This window comes from Typopeltis vanoorti, chromosome 2, assembly GCF_054136105.1.
Source record: "Typopeltis vanoorti isolate ZY-2024b chromosome 2, IOZ_Tvanoo_1.0, whole genome shotgun sequence".
Lineage (NCBI taxonomy): Eukaryota > Metazoa > Arthropoda > Arachnida > Uropygi > Thelyphonidae > Typopeltis > Typopeltis vanoorti.
Window position 1 is genome coordinate 169,845,095 of NC_143550.1, and position 17,350 is coordinate 169,862,444.

Consider the following 17,350-nt stretch of genomic DNA (forward strand, 5'->3'; position numbering starts at 1 on the left):
GCTATTCCATTAGGAGAACAAAAAAAAAGACAGATGTGATAGATAATAATGTAATTGTGAAATTACATTATTCTATATTATATTTTTTTTCTAGCCTTCACCAGACTAGAAAAAAACAGTCGTACCAAATTCTAACAATACGACTGTTAGAATTTGATTATTTTACAGAGACAGCAGATATTTTAGCCCATAACATTACTTAAACTCTTAAAACGATTGCTGTAGAAAATTAAAAGATATCACAGTGTGCAGATAACAAGTGAATCAAAATGAAAATATCAAATATTGCTTGCCATTGGAAGAGAAAATTCAAAAGTATTAACGAACTTTATAGTCAGACTTGTTCTTGGTTTAAATGATACCAAATGATGAAAACAATATGGGTATGAATTTCAAACTTTGAAAAGCTGATGAACTTCTTGCTTGCTGTGATCATAAATATTCATTTGAAGGGAAACCTTTTATTTTTCTTTACAATTTTTCTTTCTTTCTTTCTTTATTTTTTAGTCCTGTAAAAACCAAAGTTCAAATTGTTTGGAAATGTCATATGTAGAAAAATCACGTGAATTATATGTACTGTCTAAAGTTCCCTAATCTGAAAGAGGACTGCCAAAAACTAAGCATGCGGAAATTAATGAGTAATCTTCAAGAAAGACTAATGAAAAAAATCTATAGTGTGGGGGAAAAGAAACTCACCATTTTATTTATTGATTAGAATTATATGTATTGGTCTAAAAAATGTTTGTGTGTTTTTTTTTAACTTTACATGTTACTTGTGTAACACGTTAAGTTAAAAAAACATTTCACTTGTCAGAATTCCATACTCTAACAGTACTCTGAATTCCAAACAGAAAATAACATGTATCCTCAACAAAATGGCGTTTAGACTTCAACTCTATGATGTCATTTTGGACAGAAAGTGCGGGAAAACATAGCAAGAGAAATCTGCGAAGGAATTAACGAAAGCACCAAATGGATGGAAATCTAAAGGATGTAGTCAACTAGATTTTCTGGTTATTTACAGAAATATCGTTCTTCTTCCAACTCATATGTTTTTTTGTGTGTGTGTTGTGCTGTGGATATAAAATTCAACTATTTTGGAATATCTATTTGCATTAAGAAGACCCGTTCTGGAAAGATTGTAAGTAATTTAAATTATCATTAGAATTTCTAGACTACATACAAAAGTTGTTGTAATCCATTTAAGTCACCTTGGTTTTTCTCTTGACTATAAACTAAAAATACCAATAGCCAAACATTTTGTAAAAAAGATAACGCTAGAAAAGTAATGAAGTTTAAGATCTTAAATGTAGACAATCAAAATATTTGGATGAGTTATGTATATGAGAAAAAAGTGTGTTTGAGGGGACACCAGCATATAATTAATTATTCTGAAAAGGTCTAAACACTGCCACTATCTCGACTCTACTCTAAGAATTCCCATAGCCTTTAACAGGAAAGAAATACCCCAAAAGATATTGGAAAATTGGTACTGCCATCTACAGATAACGAAACACAAAACCTGATGACAAAGACAGATGTTTGTCACTCTGGTAAATTACAAGATATCTTATATCAAAAACATCGCCCACAATTCCATAGGCAAACCAAAACAAAACATGATGTCACAGTGACATCGTGTGATGTCACAGAGACAGAAATTTCCAAACACAAAACGTCACGATTCCTTATCTCAAAATATCACAATGCATTATGCGAACCAAACACACCACATATGCCCCTGACAGAAGGGGGCCCCAGCGAAATTCCAAACATTCCAAACTCTATCTTATCACTATCCATCACCCATAATGCCATACGCAAACCATTTATTTATCAACATCTCACAACAACACACATCCAAGACACTGACATCGCTTCCCCTTTCACCCTACCCCTAATTGTTCAGAGTGTCCCACCAATCACGACAGGAATTCTTATCCATTAATATATCTTCCTTTTCCATTCAAAACAATAACGTCATTTATTTACAACTAACAAATGACGTCACTTATCTTCATCTGATAACAACACACATCCACAACACGATTCCTCATCTTATCTTGATCTTGTTCAAAATTCCCCACCAATCACGACACGAATCCTTATCTCGAACCAATTCCCACAATGCCTTACGCGAACCAAACACAAGAACTGATGTCACTGACACATCATCCCCCAGGGAAATTCCAAACGTTCCAAACTCATTACATCACACATAATGACGTCATCATCTGAACAACCAATCATGTCACGATTCCTTATCTTATCTTGAGCTTGTCAGAAGTGCCACCCCTACTACTACTAGTGCATTTTCTAGCACAGTAAATAAAACACGTCTGTTCTCAAACTCACAATCAAGAATCCACTACTCGATGTTAATCTGATTAACATTGAGTAGTGGAAAAACGGTTTAAGAAATGGAGGATAGATGTTAATGCTGACAAAAGCACTGCCATACTTTTTACAAGATGGAAAACATCCCACTGGGGAGAAGTTAAACTGTTCAAAGCAGCTATTCATGGCAATCCAAAATCAAATATCTAGGTATACAACTAGATAACCGCCTCAGTTTTAACCCTATCATATATAAAAACTCCGCAATTGTCCAGCTCTACTCTCTTTTCACCCAGAGAAGCCAAGTCAGCACTGAAAACAAGCTACGGATCTACAAAACAATTACAGACCCACTTTAACATACGGATCACCGGCCTTGAGTCACACTTCCCCAGCAACATCAAAAAACTACAAGCGATTCAAAATAAGTGTCTCCGTATGATATTTGATGCTCCGTGGTTTGTCAGGAATGCTCTCCTCCATCGAGATGCTAACATACCGGATATATCCACGTTTCCTGGCAGGACTGCCTCTACATACTTCGCACAGGTGACTATTCACCCCAATAACTCATTCAAGATTCACCTGACTACGATGAGAACGACAGATGGAAACATAAGCGCCTGAAGGCAGTTATACTCATCAGTACAAGCGCTCTCACACGGCCCTAAATTGGCCAAGCCAGGTGCTTGATAATCTTATATAGATATAAGCAACTCCTTAGCGATTAAGGGATAAAAATCCACTGGATTGTTATCCATCTTGCCATAAAAGATAACAGTTAAGAGATAATTAATGAGTCTTGACTCACCGCATAGACCTCAATAGAAAATACAGGGTGGCCATAAAATAACTTTCCTTTTTTGGAGGCATCTGTAGGTAAAACCAATAAACGGAATGAAACCAAATTTTTATATTGAGACTTTTGAAGGCGTGGGGAGATAATTTCCATAAAAAAAATATTTAGTACCAAAAGTTTGCCGACAGGGGAAATTTTGACGCTGGAGGAGCCGAAAACAAGCGGATAATTACATTAAAGGCAGATAAATTGGAATAACATATGGACAGTGTAAGCTACAGCTGCTTCACTCATTCCAGCTGGATATGTGGTGCGTTACAATAAGAATAATAATTAAACTAAAACAACAACTTGCGAGAGACACAAAAATTAATGGTGTGATTGAACTCACAGGAAATGTTTTATTTTATAATTAATAATGTTTAAATTTAATTTAAACATTTAATAATGTTTTATTCATCAGAATCAGAGTCCCCTGGACCACATACACGACTTTCAATGTTCTGACCTTTCTTGTGTACAACAAATTGAATCCGGTGTGCGACGTGCTTACAGCTGAACATAAGGAGTTGAATTGGATGTTCATAACAGTCCGTTTTATGTTCTCTTTCAAGACATGCAAGTTGAGAATGCCACCAACATTGGTGGCGCTTTACCTTAAACAGTGCAACGCTACGGCATTGCACTGTTTAAGGTAAAACAACTTAACAAGTAACGCACGCTGAGGCAAGGTAGGATGCATATTGAGCACAATTCGTCAGTCATTCGAATAACTTCCTGAACGTTCCCAATCCCTTTTTAAGTGGAATTGGAAGCGCTGCTGTCACGTACGCACAGTAAAATTTGCAAAATTCTTTTTACCTGCGTTTACTGCAAATAATTTGTTGCTTTCGGCTCCTCCAGCGCCAAAATTTCTCCTATTGGCGACTTTTGATACTAAATCTTTTTTTCGCGGAAATCACCTCCAATGCCTTCAAAAGTCTCAATATAAAATTTGGTCGCATTCCGTTTATTGGTTTTAGTTACAGATGCCTCCAAAGAGGGAAAGCTATTTTATGGCCACCCTGTAGAATCTTGCCTGAAAATAGTGACCCCTCCCTTAATGCATAGCAAGGTGGAAGTGCGCTTTGCATTACAGGATACTAAAGCTATTGATGTGAAGGAAGTTCGTTTACAAATACCTAGTCAGGAAGATACTTTACGCACAAGCTTTGTTTGCTTACGCTCGGATTGAAGGATTTGGTTTGTCTGGATGTACGACTAAAGCAACTCAGGCTATGAGACCAGTGCATTATTATGTTAGTTGCGTGTGTTCTAATGGCTGGTTTGTCTGCTTTTCTAAATGAAAAGCCCAAGTTTCCTGGTAAAACCGCTTCGTTCCATAAAGGCCGGCTAACTCGCCTTAATGTTCTACGTGCACTTAACTAAATTCAAATCTAGGCCTTAATCCTGAATTTGAATATTCGAATAATTGGAATTTTCCTACAATCAAAACCGATTAAGATACAGATGCTCTCCCAGTATGCGAATGCATATGTGTTAGTACACTGTAGACGAAGTAAAACGATGATCCATGTACTTGAATTATTTCACTTTGATAAAAATGGAAAAACATGCAGGAGAAATTTTTTCCCCGTTTTTCATCATTTGATGTATTTTTTTACCGGTTAAAAAAACGGAGGGAACGTTTGAATTCTTTTCTATGATAAATATCTGGTTCTTTAATGTTTTTAAAAATAGAAGTGTAACGGTTTTGTTTTTAAAATTCTTTTAACCAGCTATTTCATGAATAATGATTTTCTTGCAAATATAAATATGTGTATTGCAATGAATTTTAACAAAATATTGATAGAAAACAATATTTTGGCGAACAAGGGAGGGTCTTAATACAGATTTCTGTAAAAAATTGATTTACATTTACATGCGAATGAAGTTTTGAAAGATACCTTATTCGTGCACGAATAATTCAACAATTATTTTATTTAGTCATCTGTTTATTCTCGCTGATTAATACTAACAGAATATTTATCATAATCTCAGCACCGTTCACCAGAATCACCTCCTCTTCCAGAATCAAGTCCTTCACCAACAGGATGGCATCCTCCTCTATTGGAGTCATGGTTATCGCCTCCACCAGTACTATGGAAATCACATGCACCAATATTGTTTGAATCGTCGCCTTCAAAGTAGATGCCGAGTACTCCGTACTCCACATTCGACGAGGAATTAATGCTCTTTCGTTTGGGTCCTATATACTTTATAACAACATTCTGACGCGTCTTCTTAAAATTGTAACGGCAGCATATTATCATAATCAAAATCACCAATATTGCTGTCAAAACAATGGTTGCTATCATCGACGAAATCATCACCCTTTTTACAAAGATGGTTTCATGGATGATACACCAGAGACTTATTGAACAAGAACTACTTCGGGGGTGACAAAAAAAATCTGTAAAATAAAATGCAATAAATGAATAATAAATACTTTTGTAGAATCGAAATATTAACTGATAAATAAGTGGTATCTCAGCAAATATGAATTAATTAAATTGCTAAAGTTAAAGAAATGCAAATAGTTTCATATCAGAAACTGGGGAAAAGCAACTTGAATGTTTGTTTTGAACAAATCCATAAAAAAAAGAGATGGTTCTTCATCAATATTTCTTAACATGAAATTTGTGTTGTTCCGTAGAAAAAAAAGTGCTCAATTTAGATATTCGCACAATTGTCAACTGGCAACTTCTTTAATTATTGTTATACGGGCTCTCCATGGAGTACGAAGACTACGCGACATACACAAGACGTAGAAGAATCTACAGCACATCATTTCCATGTTTCGGATGCAGGTGAAGATTGAGAAAGAAGTTTGTTGACATTTTTCTTGAAGAGCTCCAGGTCGGAGTCGTTTGGGAATAGTTCATAAGGAAGGCTGTTCCGGAAGAGACGGAGGTAGATGGATCAAAAGAGGAAGAGGAGAAGCAGGTTCGATGTGTTATCAGTTGAACTGTAAGGGATGATGGGCAGCTGCTGCTCTTGTTTTAACAGGCACAACAGAAAGTGGAGCAATGATGGTTTCCAGTTCGGCGGACCAGTGAGCATGGATATAAGCTGAGAACAGACACGGCGCTGAAACATTTTACATCTGTGAGAAGGAGGTGGAAGCGACTCTGCAAGGAAGGATCATAATGATTCTTTGCTGTCCTCTAAAGCACGCCTGCACTGGGAGGAAAGTTGGAGGAGAGGATGAGATCGGTCATGATATGTAGTGAACAAAAGGCTGGTTATCCAATTACAGAGAGTGGCAGGTAGACTGAAGAAGACAATTTGTTTAGCAGGCCTCGGTGCTACACATGATCAAAAGTCCTGGAAATGTCCAAAGCGGCAGCATATGCGTCGCCGAACCTTTGCATAGTACCCAGTGGTCGGCAATGTAGGTTTAGAGGTCAGCTGTGAATGTCTTTTCGTGGAATCCACATTGGTGGTCGTAGATTAACTGGTGAGCTTTTTGGTAGTGAACAAATTGAAAACCGTCCATTATTTGGAAATAACTGAGGTGATGACAACTTGTCGGTAGTTGGACGGTAGATTTTTACCTCGTTTTTTATGTGTAAATTGTAAATACATTTGCTCTTATGCGTTGGGATAATGGCTCAATGAATAAAGGAGATTGTAGAAACAATAATGGATAGGAAGGTGTTCTCAATGGAGCACTATTAGAAAGAGATGTCATCAGCACCAGAAGATCTTTTAGTGTCCGTCTTGGTAATTATTCTTCTGATGTCTTTTTGCCGAAAAGTTACAGGAGACATACGATGCCAAGGTCACTGGTATGGTAGGGGCGATTTGTGGTTGTCATCTATGCAGGAGTTGAAGGAAAAGATTAACGCACAGTGGGTTGTCCTAGGGGCTGCAACAATTGATGCATCTGGATACGCGAGAGAGAGAGAGCGGTGATAGACATGAACAAAGTTGCGTCCGATCGCCTTGGCATGCGACCCCAAACATACCATTTGGAAAGAGCCATTCTATTTTTATATTTGATTTGTTTTTTCACTAACCTTGTGCCTCGATAGCTGAAATGTTTTACTTGTAAAAGTTCTCCATTCAAGAGATAGTTGATATTTTTCATGTTCGTTCCTATTTTCATAGTTTTTATATTACGATGTTCATACCAACTTTCCTATTAGTTACACAAGTTATTCATGAGTTACACCAGTAACTCATAACCGTTGTTATTCATGAATTTCACGAATAACACCAGTTACTTACAGAATTATCTAGATACTTCATTTATTTAGGAATCTAACACAATCTGCATAAAGAAAATATGAGTTCAATAGGTTCAGTTTTGATAGGTTCCATGCTACCTTTCTTCATACTGTAACATAATTCCTATAAATGAATCACGTTATTAAAGAAAGTACATTAACCCATGACTGACAACATGATTTTACTTCAAACCATCCTCCTATATTTCCTTTAATTCGAGCTCCAATATAGACTATATATTGCACCGTATAACGTCCTCTTTATATCATGAGTGTAGCGTTTGAAAATGTGCTTCACTTAACACCTTGCCATATTCCTTTTCATGATCTAATGAGATTTAAGTACAATGAAATTTAAATTATTATTATATTTCTTTGATTTCTTATCTGTTTTTTATGTGAAAATTTGATACTTACAAGCTCTATTTGTATGAATGTTGTTCCCTTTACTGGTTTCTCTTCCACAATCTTTCTCAACCTCTTTTCAAGTATGCTTGCATAAATCTTACGGAACACTCAGTAGGGAAACGACTCTGCAATTCTCACATTCAATGGGTACCATGACAGCTCTACTCTAATCATTCGGAATTTGACCCTCTGGCCAGTCCTGAATAACGCAGTGTAGCCATGCAAAACGTTTATACCTCCGTATTTGGGCATTTCTGGTCGAATATCAATTAAAAGTCAATATTTCTAGTCTGCAATTTCTTGAAGATTATAACTGATTGTTTAGCTTGATTAATAAATGCAGCGTGGCTTACGATATCAACAGCTCCCTCCTCATATATTGTCATGGCAAATCTTGCCTCGCAAGTAGTTTCTCACAATATACACTCGCAAAATGTTTTAGGTTTTTTTTTCAGAAACTCCAGCTGTATCATAGAAAATTATTTCCGGGAAAAAAATCGCTATGCTTAATTCGCTTCTGTTATTCTTACCCCCACCCATACCATATCCATCCTACTATAAAGGTAATGTGTGTGTGTGTGTGTGTGTGTGTGTGTGTGTGTGTGTGTGTGTGTGTGTGTGTGTGTGTGTGTGTGTGAGAGAGAGAGAGAGAGAGGGAGAGAGAGAGATTTGGATTCTCTTCTTCACCTGCCTTTCGAGATGAACATGTAAAGGCTTGAAAATGTCGCATACATAAAAACACTAATAAAATTTTGATCTTTCGATTTTTCTACTGCATATCTTCTCTTGGTGACTCAAAGTTTATAAATAGTTTTATAATAACAATGCATTCATCCTTCCTACTTTTCTTCATTTAACAAACTGAAACATTCAATGCTTCAAGATTGTCCACAACCAAGCCGCTATGCTCTAATGGATGAAGGCAAACCAAAGAATGCACATCGAAATTTCATCCATGAATGAATATAAATTTTGTATTTTGTACAGATTACTATGATCAGAACGCAAAAATTGGAAATATTAAATATTTATATTGGGAAGTATATGGTATGCCTATGTAAAGGAATACATAATTCTAACAGGGATCAGTTTTTATTTATAGACGGTGCATCTATGTTTTTCCTGGCAAAATAAACATTTAACGAGTGCATCTAAGTCCTTATAAGGACTGGCTTAAAGGGGCGAAGCAAGAATGCTTTTCATCTTCCCCGTTATCTGTAGAGGACAGTGTAGGGATAAGGTGTTATTGAGCTATTAAATTAAAGCTCTGATCATGGCAGGAGGGTAACAGCAATAGCCGAGCCTCAGTTAGAACTTCATTGGCTACAGCATTGCCATCCATTACCCTCCAAGGGTATTGGATTAAACGAATCAATCACCGCATCTCACGGTCGATAGATTGTCTTCCTCCTGCATCTATGTTTTCCCTGGAAGATCATTTCCAACATTCTTATGAGAGTTTTTAAAAGGTGTTGGAAGGAATTTAAGGAATTATGGATTTAGTTAAAACTAGTACTTTTAGAACATTTTTTAAATTAAAGGCGCATTTTTGTATATATAATTTCTTAGATTCCTATAAAATTATGCAATTTCTATAAATTAAAGCAGATATTTATATATTCTATGTGAATCACGCTGACAATAGACTAAAAAATGTGACAGTACATTACTGTTGTTATCCCGGATACCAGATTAATATCGAGTGATACTCAAACCTTGTTTCAGAGACCCGTGCTAGATTTGTTTATAAACCGCTTCAGTCCTTTAATAAAGGCTGGTTTTATATCAACAGAGCTATGGAATGTATCTACTATCTAAGAACATACTAGTAGCAGACTTAGGAAGATAACTTTATGGTCTTAAATCCTCACATGCTCTTTCTTGTGATTACATCAGTTGATTTAATATCATTTTTGTTCTATGTGTTTATCAGATCTTTCCAGCAGCCCCCCCCACCCCCCTCCATCGCATATTATTTTTGGTATTTTATCTCCCTTCGCAAATGTATATTATTATATAATTAGTAACAATGGAACTATGCATTTCCTCATTCTTATAAGAATATTCTAGAAATCATTCAACGATTGAAATTTATGAAATTTATATTAAAAAAAAAAACGGAACAAAAGTCAACAGAATTTCGAAAATTTCGAAGTGGTGCTTCAAAAGAGAAACATCAGAGCAGCTCAAATTTTTTCTTCGTGTTTCCTAAGCCTCCTGCTAAGTTAGAATTTAGAGGCTGATTTTGATAGACTACAAAGCGCTGATCCTCAAGGTCAACCCAGGTTTATTTGCCGAATTTTTCAAGGCTCTAGCTATTATTTTGTGATGAGTTGGGGCTTTCACAGACATACTGGTTTTATTATTATTAGTTATGTATTTTCTTCGTTAGAATAATATATTTTATTATTATTATTTAACATAATAGAACGATAGAATTACTGGACAAGGCAATAAGAAAGATATTTATAAGCAAAGAAAATCAGCAACAACAAACGGAAACCCACTGGTAAACGAACTGGTTTTCGTGGCGCAGAAAGCTGTATCATGGAAACGTCTGGCAGATTCTACTTCGTTTCCTTCTTCATAAACATCGGCCATATGTCGTTACTATTATAACATTTCACTGATAAAGAGGATGGGCGAGATTAAATTTTATTTCCTGAAACAATCAAGGACATTTTTGAAGTAATTTTACTTTTATTCGTGTTTGCCTGGTCTATTTCTTCTGGTATTTGAATGCACAAATTGAAACCTTTCTTTATGTTCATCACGGATGTCTCCTGGGTTGGTGAGAATTTTCCAGACAGTTGTCTGGAAAATTGTACGGCCTTCCGTAGAAAATTCTACCACCCATCTAAGTTAATCCTAACAAAGGAGTTGTCCCTGAAGGACTTTTGAAAGGCGACTGACATTTGCTTTAATATTCGTTGCTCGAGTGGAGTTGAACGCTGAGTGCCGTGGATGATTTTCTTGCGAGGTGAATTCGCGTTCACCTGAATGGAGCTCTGAATATCTACACATGCCGGGGCAATGCGAAATCCGCATGCGGATTCCTTTTAACTTACCCAAAGTTACTGTCTGGCGTGAATTTATAGCTTCGTTTATCATTGGACCATTCCTCTTTGAGGACATTCGCCAGTCGGATCTTGAGACCTGCTCAGTACCTAATGAGAGTTATCGCAATATGATAAACTATTTTGTTGTTCCACAGATACAGAAGTGCCTGTGCATGGATTTAGTCATTTTCATGCAGGATAGGGCCCCTCCACACATTGGAAGAATTCAGAAGTTCTTCGAGAACATTTCACGGCTTTTCTGCTAACATCATAAAAATGACAGAAGTTATTGCTATGAGAAACAACTTACTAATATATCTTATATCAATCTCAAAAGACAACAAATAATGTAAATGCTTTGGATTCTCATCAATTGTAATTTTGAACAAGACTGTTGTATGTTGATTAAGGGAAACTGAACTTGGAATTCTTAAGTTCAAAATAAAATTCAGAGGCATTTCCACCTTCGTTATCCGGTAACCAATTGTTCTTGTACCTAAGGTTTAGGTACATAAACTGCAAAAGAAAGAACTCATTCCTGATTTCTGGATTAAGGAGAATGGATGTCAATTTAATGTGACAAAATGTAAGGTTATGCATTTTGGGTGATAAGATTAGCAGCAGTATGCCACATTGGTGGAACTGTACTCCAGGAGCTTGAATAGGGCAGGGACTTGGGAGTGTTGGTGGATAGGGAGATGAAGTTTAGGAGCAAAAGTGGCTAAATCAGCTCATCAAATCACTTGGTTGTTGAAAAATACTTTGACGAGCAGAGACAAGCAAGTTATTGATCCTCTGTACCGAGCTTTGATAAGACCTCATCTCGACTACTGTGCCCAGATTTGGTCACCTAGGTTTCTTCTTGATGGGGAGGAGGTGGAGAGGATCCAGAGGCGAGTGACCAAGATGATATCAAATCTATGGAATGAACCTTATGAGAACAGGTTGAAGATTTGTGGGTTGCAGAAATTGGTTGATAGGCTGAAGAGGGGAGATATGATTGAGACATTCAAATTGCTGAAGGGTTTCTATAGGATTAATCCAGAGGATATTTTAGAGATCAGGACTGGTGGTGGGAGAACTAGGGGCCATCTATGGAAGCTGGGCAAGAGTGTGGTTAGCAAGGGTGTTAGAGCTGGGTTCTTTACTTTTAGAGTGGTAAACGAGTGGAATAAGCTGCTAGAGTCTGTTGAGGGTGCTATGACAGTGAATGAGTTCAAGGCAAAGTATGATGAGTCTAGGGACTCCCTGGAGTCGCCCGTAATAATAATAATAATTTTAGTGCTATCCAGACGACTTCTGCTTCTGAGGTTCACGCAAACAAGAGACAGAACACATGTGAAGAGCTTCACTTTTACGTTCATCCTGCATTTTATATCTAAAATATATTGTCGTTCATATACCTTGAAAACCAATCCTTCCTTCAGATCGCTTTCGTGAGATATGAAAGTATATTTTGATATACAAAATGTAACAAAAGATATATCGAAAGTTTTTGGCATTTCTATCATGATAATAAAATAATTTATGCACCCTCTAATCGCGAACATCAGTTCACGCAGATATAGACTTGCCTATGGTTTAATTTGAATCAGGAGTGAAGCAACTAAAGTATTATTTCGTGTGTCAATCTGGTCGGTTTACTTGTGTTTAGTGATAAAAAAAGCCACCTTTTCGGAGAGTTGGGTGAACCTTTCCATATGACACGACTAGGTTGCCTTCAAATGAAACAGCCTATATAGAAGTTCCTCATGTCACAGCTAGTATTAAAGAGCTAAGATAGAGCAACCATTTCTGTGGCCAACGCTATCTTCTGTGTAACGTTAGAACGCTCTCGGTTTGAATTCTGTTTAGGACTTAAGTGTGTGGAGAATATATCAGCTTCCAACCGCAGATGATCGAGTTGGTGTGTCAAATGGCAATGAGAGGTTTTTTTCCTGTTCATAAAACACACATCTTTGCATAATACTCTCGCCTCATGTCTCTGGTTGCCTTTTCGTTAACATGATAACGAAATCCGTATATATATATATATATATATATATATATATATATATATATTGGAATTGTGTGAGTATTGTCTGTATCGCGAGCAACTTCAAGTAAATCGAAAATATTTGCCATCTGCATGAGCTTAAATATGTAACAATTCTATCGTGTTTTTCATATTAATGTCTGCTGCTAGGAGATTTAATGTTTTCTTTAAATTATAGATGTATGTATATGAAAAAAGGAGTTATATATCTATATAAGAAATAAATAATGACCACTTTTGTATAATATTATACAAATATATAAAACTTAAAATTATTTCTTGATAACTATCCTCAAGGGGTGTTTAAGTTACTATGATAGCAAAGAGTTAAATGCATATTATTATATTAACATTTAAAACGTAAACATCACGAAATATAAAAACTGTATACATCAACATTCCAGAACTCCACAACTCTAGATTTTCAGCTGAGTCACAGATATATCCGTAGTAGGATTATAAGTTTGGCTAACAACGAATCGATAAAAATATGCAATGCATTGCCAACATTTTATGGACATCCTCTGTTACTGAAATATACTTTTTAAGGATCAGTTAGCAAGTCTTGTGCGGTGGTATTTTTTTAAAAGTAATGCACTGGTCTCATAGTCTGAGTTGGTCTGGTAGTAATGATTATTATTATGGGCTATTCCATAGAGTCCTTAGACTCATGGAGGCTCTAAACATCATGCCAAGCATTATCCAACATTCACTCAATATCTATCATACTTTAACTCATTCACATTCATGGCACCCACAACAGATTCTGGCAACCTATTCCGCTCATTCACCAAACAAAAAATCTAGTCCTTACACCCCCTGCTAACTATATTACTTATGTTTCCAAGGTTGGTCCCTAGTTCTTCCACCACCAGTCCTATTCTGAAAAATTACTCGTGTATTAATCTTGTAACAACTTTTCGTAATTGGTATGTGTCAATGATATTGCCCCATTTTCTGCCTGTCAATCAGTTTCTGTAACCCACAAATTTTCAACCTGTCATCTTAAGGTTCATTTCAGAGGCGAGCTACCATCTTGGTCGCTAGCCTCTGAAAATCATCCTGCAAAATTTTAACATCATCCGTATTAACAATTGTTCTACCCAATTTTGTAGTACAAATTAAGTAGTAGCGGCCTAAGAACAGAGCATCCTGGCGCGCCACTATTTACAGGTTATCTACTCGACTACACCTGAATAAAACTACTCTTTGTCCCCCCATCAACTACCCTCTTAACCACTTCGCCAACTTTATATCCTGCAAATCGTCCTTTCACACACCCTGCAATTTATTGATTAGAATTCCATGAGGTATCCCGTCAAAAGCTTATGTAAAGTTCAGCAGCATCACTGTAAACCCATTACCTTTATCGAACTCAGCTGCCACAGTATTATAAAACGTGAGCAAGTTACCGATTCACAACCTACCTTTGACAAAACCATGTTGCCCCCCCCATACAGTATTCCTTTTCTATTTATCCATTCCTGTATTTTGCTCTTGACCAATTTATCCATTACCTTGACTCCTGATATGCTCATCGATAGGTAATTTGCCACATCAGTCTTGGAGTCTCCTTTATGCAATGGAACTATTTTCTCCTCTGTCCACCCCCTTGAGACTAACCCGGAGCCGAGACAGATTAAACAATGTGGTCAAAAGCACTGGCAATTCTCAAGCACCTCGTTGCACTTCAGCTGGTATACCGTCTAATTCCATAGCTGAATTAACATTGAGGTTCTGTAATATGCTACGCACCTCCATTTCATTTACCCCAGTTCCTATACAAGCCTTTGCCTCCCTCGTTACTGCAATATCACAGCCTGGATGATATACCCTTGCAAGTGTTCACCTAGTAATTCTACTATTTCGCTTGATTCACTAATCTTCATACCATCGGCATTCATTACAATCATTCTGCTATAAACATTCATTTTCTTTTATTTGCAGCATATCGAAAGAACTGTTTGGTATGCTTTTTAGTCTGCATAACTAACGTCCTTTCATAAGCTGCTTTTGCCTTTCTTACCACACTAGTTACCCTTCTGGCCTGTTCATGTGCCTGCAGGTCACCTTTCTCTTTGATTTCCCTCCACAAATTTTTCTCTTCTTGTAGCTCCAACTTGATGGTATTCATCCATTTAACTCCCACTTGATTTATTCTCCTGACTATTGGTATGCAATCTGCCATTACCTCCCTCAAACATCCCTTTACCACTTCCCATGCATTATCAACATCCAGACCTTGCAGGTTTACATACCATAGCAGCGATCCAATCAATCTTCTAAGCGTGTCATACTCACCAGCCTTGTAATTCCACATATACTACCGCCCTCTTAACAAAAAATTCCACATTTAGCCATTTCCCAGGTTAAGACCATATGATCACTCTCAGCGATTGGTAAGAACGTGATCATATTGGTTATAGACAAATTCTTTGAAGCATTTAATAGATCTAACCCCTAGTACACCCCATCACATACTGCCTCAGGTAGTTATCCCTTAGTAACTGCATAAATTCCATTTCCTTCCTCCCATGTGTCCTCTCTTCCTTCCAATTTATGTTCCCATATGAAGTCCCCCCCCCATAATAATTACCCACCCTTTACTCATTGAGCTTACTTTCCGATACATATTATCCTCCATCATCTTTTCCGTCCCCTGGTCTCGCAGCATTCAACTGTGTGTTTTGTTCAGTTGGCCTCAATGTCATACCAGATGGCCTCAAATGTGCTATTTTCACTGGCCTGCAGTTGAACTTCTACTCTCCTTGGTTGTAGTTCGTCGGCTATCATCAATAACACTTCCCCCACCATTCTTTTCCTTCAATTTTCCCTGAACACATATCCTTCATATTCTATCCCACTACGAGGGAGTTTAGAAAGTTCTGATAAACATCTTGAACAAAATGATATTAAAGCAACTGAACCACAAGAAAGAACATACCAGTAGCAGAGTTATGAAGGTATGTTCTTATATCCTTGTATGTTCTTTCTTGTGGTTATATCAGTTGCTTTAATATCATTTTGTTCTAGGTGTTTATCAGAACTTTCCAGACCCTTCCCCTCTTAACTATATCATCTTCCGACAGTCATGTCCATTTCAAATAAACAACTGAATACTAGTCACAAGACACAGAAAAAGTATACAGTAAAGAAATACATTCTGTACTGTAATTGAAGCACGATCATAGTACACTCCTCAAATCCGATCGCCGTGAGTGAGTATGGTGGATGTCAAAAAAAACTTTATTCACCCAAGTGTGTATGACTCGGCGATGCTATGGTGTGTTTTCTAGTTCGGATTGCATCCCTTGAGGGTGTGGTCTAGGAGAATGTCATCTTTCAAACTGATCAAATCTTACGGAAACTACAAGCGAATATCAGCTATACCATCTCGCACAGCAAGGATACGCTTTGAAATTTGAAAAATAAAAACATCTAATTACAAAATTATAATCTCTCCCTCATGGCAATTCAACAAAATAAATCCCCCCCCCCCCTACTGTCGAACGACGCAAATTGCACTTTATTTTTTTATTATTTCATAATCCACGCGGCAAGGTCATTTAGGTCACGCGGCAAGGTTAATTTTTTTCCATTTTCCCTCAACATCCCCCCCCCCCCCCCATCTCATACTATTATCGGCTCCGTCATCAAATTCTGTACTAAAAACTGTGTCATTATTATCTCAAAAATACACCAACTTGGTATGTCAAATTTCTCTCTTTCATTAATATAATAACTTTTTAATTAGTTAAGGTATATAAGCCTAATGTCAGCTGTATTGGCATTAAAAACCTTGCATTTCCTGTAGATTACTTAAAAGTACGAGGGGATATTTTTAGTAGAACCAGCAAGGAAATATGATTACAAAACTTCCGAAGTTACTCAACTGTGACTAAACTGCGTGGCACGAAAATAACCAACAGTTAAGCCTACTTGATCGCAAAAGAAGCAACGTGAGAATATTTATACTCGCTGTTTATCCTCATATGAAACAACTCATGAGAGCATAAAACGAAAATAATCATCAAGCTTGAACTTACGCGTGCTTCTGGAAAACTGCACCAAAAAACGTAAAAGGTAAACAATATCAAATGGTTGTCGGCATTTTTCGAAAATACCACTTCAAAGTTGGATACATTTGAACTCACTAACTTGTCTTGTCATGTGACACACACACGTGAGACCTTGTATCAGATCATTTAGTTATTCCTAGAAGAACGTTACGTCACTTGCGCATGGGCAATATGTAATCTCCAACTCTTGGCTTTACGCAATAACAGGCACTGTAAGAGATTTCGCACACTGACTGACGTGATCGCCCTCTTTTATTAGCAACATATTATTATTATTTTCTAATAAGTTAACATATTCTTCTTCTTCTTCTATTATCTTCTCTTATCTCGTATAATTAAGCATTCAGGGTGGTCAATTGTCC

The 17,350-nt window shown here is 36.9% G+C and overlaps 1 protein-coding gene across 3 annotated transcripts in view; it reads right to left on the minus strand.

Annotated features, from left to right (window-relative positions):
* Nucleotides 1–17,073, minus strand: part of LOC150109658 (uncharacterized) — a 51,638-nt gene extending 34,565 nt beyond the window's left edge. The window contains exons 1-2 of one of the 3 annotated variants that reach the window (XR_016550441.1): nt 16,956–17,065; nt 5,145–5,588 (exon numbers count right to left, since the gene is read on the minus strand). The gene's annotated coding sequence lies outside the window, so the exon portion shown is untranslated. Of the gene's footprint in view, nt 1–5,144; nt 5,589–16,955 lie in introns of those variants that run through there. The other 2 variants (XR_016550442.1, XM_090413928.1) reach the window with 2 other exon arrangements.
* Between the last annotated feature and the right edge of the window lie 277 nt (nt 17,074–17,350).